Source organism: Miniopterus natalensis, chromosome 12 (assembly GCF_054644295.1).
Source record: "Miniopterus natalensis isolate mMinNat1 chromosome 12, mMinNat1.hap1, whole genome shotgun sequence".
Lineage (NCBI taxonomy): Eukaryota > Metazoa > Chordata > Mammalia > Chiroptera > Miniopteridae > Miniopterus > Miniopterus natalensis.
In genome coordinates, this window is record NC_142092.1 from 42,670,885 (window position 1) to 42,677,338 (window position 6,454).

Here is a 6,454-nt window from a genome sequence, read left to right on the forward strand (position 1 = left end):
ATCCCAGATTAGGGACTGTGGAGTGTCATTCCATGGATCCCAGAATGAGTCACACTCTAATATAGTGAATAAATATTAACATCTGGAATGACATGTAGAGACAATGAAAGTTTGTGGGAAAATCTCAAGAGCCCACTTGTACTCAAGGTGCCAACCTTCCATTGGTCAGCAGTTGTCCCATGCCTATGTAGCAGTCTCCATCCTTCCTGGCCATTATATCACCAGTGAACTCCAGGAGAAACACCATGTTCTAAGGAAGCTAATCCCACGCTGCTGTCTCCATGCATATAGGAATATAGTCTCTAGCACTGATGACACTACCGTGTAGATTAACTGAAATATCTCAGCAGAAAGACAGACATGCTCATTTACAACTCTTTGAGCTTCAGTGCCAGAGTAGAAAGGATCCAGCCAAGACTGAATTGAGTCTGAATTGATAATGGGTAGTAGTTCAACATTTCCCCATCTTCAGTCCTTATTGGAGCAGAAAGGAGAGCAGAAGATGAAGCTTTGAAAAGGGCCAGGAATATGAATACTTTCCTGAAAACAGGGCCTTACTTTCATTCAGAAAAAGTTGCTAATTCCACAGTATATCATATGTGAGCAGTCATTGAGTGGAGTGTGTATGGATGGGTTGTGCGAATGTGGACACTGGATTGCCTAGGGCAGTGTCTAGGAACTGGGTGGGTCTGGCTGAAGAATCTGTTATAAGTGGGGTATGAATCTGTCTGGAAGGCTGATGTTCCCATGTCCACTAAGCCATGCCCCAGCCATGTGCATTTGTTTACTTGTGGTGCCTGGTGAATTCACGTATTTACTAGATCTATTCAGTATAAATATACTTCATTAAAAAATATAAAAATATATATATCCTTATTGATTTCAGAGAGAGGGAGAGGGAGAGCGAGATAGAAACATCAATGATGAGAGTTATTGATAGGCTGCCTCCTGCACGCCCCCTACTGGGCATGTGTTCCTGGATCATAGGTAGATGCTCAGCCGCTGAGCCACACCAGCCAGGCTATTCAGTATAAATTTGAAATTACTGTAATACATACTTACCTGGCAGGGGACATACCATGATCACGAAGGTGGTTGTCCCAGGGCAAGGCTTATCCATTGCACTCTGAATGTGCTGACCCCTTGGATTTTCCCAAGTGTGGGAAACTCAACTGCATAATCTGTGGTGGTGGTGGACTGCGTTCGAGCTCTCTCCTGGAGAGAAATAAAAATACTGTAATACACGTAGAAAACTTTTCTGTGAAATTAAACTTTTCATACATAATTTTAATTATACAAATGTGTCTACATAAGTAAAAACAGGTAAACTAATTTGTCAATTTTTTAACAAGCATTCAGGAAACCTCTTTATTAAATAACGGGCTTTTGGCTTTAATTGACAACCTCTTGCCTGAGTTAGTCCATTATACTGAGGTTTTACTATAGGTTTCTTTATGCCCTTTTATAGAGAGAAACCTGAAGAACATAGAATATATATATTGTGTGTGTGCTAGCATGGAAGAGGAAGCCAAAGATGGAGAACCCTTTATATTGTGAGGAATTTGTATGTGAATAACAGGAAATACAATTCAACTGACTTAAAAAAAAAGAAACTGTTGACTAGGCCTGTGAATAAGTCAGAGTAAGGTTGGCCTCAGGTAGGAGGGTTCATACTGACACTCAGTAGATGCCATAAAGATTCAGTTCCCACCCATTTTTTGGCTGTATATTCTGGAGTGGCTCTATTTTGAGACTTTCTGTCTGGCAACATCCGGCAAGCTTCATGTGCAGGTAAAAACGAGTTCTCTCTCCCTTTCAAAAGTCCCACTGTGCCTAATTGTCTCCAGTTGGGTCACCTGCCCATCCCTGATTAACCACTACTGCCAAAAGCATGGAATGATCTTTTCGAACAAACCTGAGTTACACATTCATCCTTAAAGTAAGAGTGTTATTAGGGAAAGACCACTCCACTTGGACTTGGACTTTTACTGAGAATGGGGTTAGTTCCCCAGAGGACAACAGAGCAATTATTTCCAGAAGGTGAATTAATGCTGGGTGTCAAAACAAAACAAAAAACAAATCAGATGTCTCCTACAGCCTTCTCTCTCTCTGGCCCATTTCTGACTTCTTGCCCGGAGTCATGCCATTGACTGAAGCTTACAGTTGCAGGAAACGCTGACTCTGTGGGTGCGCCCCTTTACCTCCATTCCAGTTCAGTTATGGCCATATCCTAGAACACCAGCAACCCTTCTGCCTTCTGAAAATACAGTCTGACATTGAAACTTTATCCTTTCAGCGTATGTCCTCAGAGCTCCAATTCCTCAACACTCAGGAACTACACGCCACTTTACAATTTCTCCCTATCTGACAAACTTTTCATTTCCAAGGAAAACTTCATGGTCCATCACGTAATCCCAGATCTAAACCGTCTAAACAGCCCGCCCCACCCCCTTTCATCTGTGCGGCCTGGCAAAATCAACCGCCTCCTTTAGACCTGGCTCCTAATAAGCGGCAGACTCCTCTTAAGGATGTCGAGGTCACCGTACATTTCCGTAGTGGTTACGCGTCAGCTCCCACACCGCCTGAAAAGTATCCATTCATTCCTCGGGGTTTAATACCCAGGAGGCACTCTTCTAAGCACTTGGGGCACCCGAGTGAAGGACAGAGCTCGCTGCCTGGGTGGGACCGACACGATCGCTCCCTGCCTGCGCGCCGAGAACCATTTCACTTTCCTACAGCCTCCCCACGCCGCTCCCGCGCTGGGCGTCCCGTGCCGGGCACCGCGGGTGAAGGCGAGCTCAGCACATGGAAACTTTTCATTATAAAAACTTCAAAACAACAAAACCAAAACCAACACGTGACCTCCCCGCTCCCCCCATTCCTCCTCTTCTGCCTGTTACACTGAAGGTTCCCCCGGGATGTTCTCCTGGACCCCCCCCCACCCCCGGGCGAGGCCCTGCGCCCCAGCTCACACCGCTTTCCACACGGTGCGCGACATCCGGCTGAACCCCAGGTGACCCTCCAACGACGCGGGTTTGAACTACATGGGTCCACTTATCTCTGGGTGTGTTTTCAGTGGACTTCCTCAGTTCCAGTGATCACAGTTCAGTGGACCCAGGACGCTCGGCTGACCCTGGGCTCAAAGCGCGTGGTCCAAGGTTCAACGGGCAGCCGCACGTCCTCTGTGCGCAGGCCGACTTCAGTCACAGGCAGCCTTCCCCGGTGCAGGTCGGCGCCCAGCCCCAGCGCGTTCCCGGCCCACGGCGCCTACCTCCCGAGAGGACAGGCTGACGTTCCCGCGTCCGGGCCGGCGCGGGGGAGCCCGGAGCCCTGCGGGGGCAGGAACCAGAAGCAAAGGCCGCGGTTCCTCCCGGGAGGCTCCGCCCAACGCACCTGGGGGCGGGGCCACGGCCGGGGGCGCGCGAGGCCCGGGCTTTTGGCTTCCAAAGCTGCAACCCGGGGCGGAGGCTGCGAGGACGCCTCTGGCTGCCGGGCCCTATTTTCATCGTTTCTGGGAGATGGGAGTTGAGATTTAACCCCGAGGGAGGTCATCAGGGAGGCATGGGGCCCCCAGTGACTTCTCCCCGCCCCGCCTGCCCCGTCCCTCCCTCAGGCCGCCTTTTCCGTCCCTCCCGCCTGGCCCCGAGCCCTCTCCTTCCCTGAACCCTCGCGAGGCTGAGGCCCGGGAGACGCTCGGGGCTGGGGTGGGGCTGTGCCCCCAGAGAGGCCCCGCTTCAGGGCAGGGCCTCCGCCGGCCTCCCGGGAGGCGGCCATAGTCGCGAACGCAGCGCCGGCCCTGGCGGCGGCGGGGGCTCCACCTGCCCGGCTGCGGGGCCTGGGGGGGAACCCGAGTCTCTGGTCGCCGGTGCCACGCGCGGAGACGCCCGTGGGACTCGCGGGGTTGCTCTGAGCGCGGGACTGAACACGCCCGGGGCCGATGCTCACGAGGCGCCCGGGGCGGCTGCAGTCGGCACGTGGGCCTCGCCAGCCCCGGGGCAGCCCGAGCCGAGGGGGCGCCTGCCCAGGTGGGGCGGGCAGCGCGCGGTTCCCGGCGCACAGGCCGCTGAAGAAGCCGCCATCGCTGATCCTCTGCAGGACGAGCGACGGCTCTGGTGGTGGTTTTCAGAGGCTCCAACGAGAGCTTTACGTCCCCTGGGGCCCGTCAGTGAATCTGGGAGGACGGTTCCTGGGACCCCCGGTGAACGTCCATCAAAGCGTTCGTGTCACTGGACGGAAAGGTGGACCCAGCCCCGTTTGTCCATCCCAGCGTGACCCAGGGCAAGGGGACAGGAGCCTCTCCTGCTCACAGGATTTCAGGCTTTCTATAGGCAGAAGATCTCAGGTGAGAGCCTTCATTGCAGGTGTAGATAGGTTCATGCATTTACTGAAGGCCTACTGTGTGTCCAGGCTCCTTGTTAATTAGAACTATCACCATGTTTATCCCAGGAAGAGGGAGAACAGAACCCTTTTTGTGACTCTTCACTATTAGAACATGTTATGTAGTAAATTTGAAAGACGTGGAAAAGTCAAAGGAAGAACCTCGTAGATCCCCACCTTCAGAACAATTGCTGTTAATTTTCTGATGCATCTTTTTCCAGATTTTGCTATGCCTATTTGTGTGCATTTCTTAAGTAATATGTACTTTAAAGGAAAAACACTATCAAACATTTTTATGTTATTATAAACTTTCATAACTTTTTAGTGATAAAATCCTATCAAGTGGAGCAGTATTAAATTCTGCCTTTTGGACATTTGGATAGTTTCTATTTTTTTGAAATTTTAATATTTTGCTTACCATGTTTGCTCAGAATTGTAGTTGCTTATAAATGGTCCTGTCCAAACAGCATAAAGCTGTGTCTAGATGTCTGCTCACCCCAGGGTTTTGTCGAGAGCTGAATGCTTTTCTCTTTCTCCGTGGTCCTCAGAGTTGTGCACTTCTGTGGTTAGCTGTTTCAGTACTAGGTTCTCCTCTGAGTTTCAAGCCAATGAAATCACTTACTTGCTAAACATCTTCACTGTAGAATCTTGCGCACTTAACCTATTGTTTTCCTCTACCTCCAACCTTCTCTTCCTCTTATGTTTTCAGTATCAGTTATGGCACCGGGACACCCAAGTATAAACACAACAGCTATTTTATGCCCTTTTCTCTTTATTTTCTCCATAGCTAGTCAGCTGAGCAGAAAAATTTTAGAGTTCTCACAGTCCACTGCATCCCCCTCCCCCAGAAAGTAAGACTTTTTAGCTGTATTTTTGTAATCTATATTAATTATGTTAGTAAAATATGGTCACTGAATCAAAACTAAAACATTCTCATTAAGGTTAAATATCCACTCCAAAACAAACACAAGTGTCTTATGTTAAATCAAATTTTCAATTTATTCACTTATTTCCTTGTTATTTATATCAATATAGACTTGTGGTTTGTGAGTTGGTTCAATTCAAAATGTTACTGTTTATTTTGGTGCCCAAATTTCACAAATTTAGGTAGTTACTTTAATCTGACTTCTGTGTTCTTTTGATGTATCTCTAATTTCTTACTTTCTGACACAAAAAAGATTTTTTAGGCTGATTGTATACCTTTCCCTACATCAGCCCTGGGCAAGTTTCAGCTATTTCTCCAAGTAGCCCCGACTCCTTTAGTGAAGAAGGGTATTTAGAATCCAAGGTCAGGGTGTTAGATGTGCTCACTGTTATCAGGATGTTCCTGATTCTAGGCCCTCTCAGTGAACACAGCTAGGGAATATGTGTATGTATATGCACACACACATTCACACATTTAAATATTGATTTATTTCTATATCTGTATATGCTGAAAATCATAGATTTACATCAATACTTCCAGTTACAATTCAACACTACTGGGTTCATCCTAGTTTTCTCTCTTTCCGTGTTTATAACTTCTTTTTCCAACACTGAGAAATCTGATTCCATTATCTTTAATATATTGTTCAGTCACCCCTCCTGTATGTGAGCAATCTCTCACAAAAATAATTTTGAGAAAGGGAAGAGCAAGAGAAATACATCATCTTTTTTCTCCTTAGTGTTCTTGAAGCATAATTGACATTTAAAAAATTGCATGTATTTTAAGTGTACTACTAGGTGAGTTTGATAATGAAATTATTGCTGTCAAGATAACACATTCATCTCTCTACATTCATTTTGATTTTTTAAAAAGTAAACTTTTTGAGATGTATGAAGATTCACATACCATATTAAGAAATAATTAGAGATATCTTATGTATTCTTTATCTGATTTCCCTGAAACATAGCATCTTATAAAACTGCAGTATAATATCACAATGAAGATATTGACATTGATATAGTCAAGATACAGAATATTTCTATCATCACAAGTGTCCCTTATGTTTGTTATAGACATACTCATTTCTTTCCTCCCCTTACCCCCCTCTAACCTGTTTTCCATTTTTATAACTTTGCTATTTAAATAACATTT

The 6,454-nt window shown here is 46.7% G+C and overlaps 1 non-coding gene across 1 annotated transcript; it reads left to right on the plus strand.

Annotated features, from left to right (window-relative positions):
• Nucleotides 1-1,054: 1,054 nt before the first annotated feature.
• LOC148091827 (U1 spliceosomal RNA) lies at nucleotides 1,055-1,218 on the plus strand. Its single transcript, XR_015715482.1, has one exon. It is a non-coding gene; the product is annotated as a U1 spliceosomal RNA (small nuclear RNA).
• The last annotated feature ends 5,236 nt before the right edge of the window (nucleotides 1,219-6,454 follow it).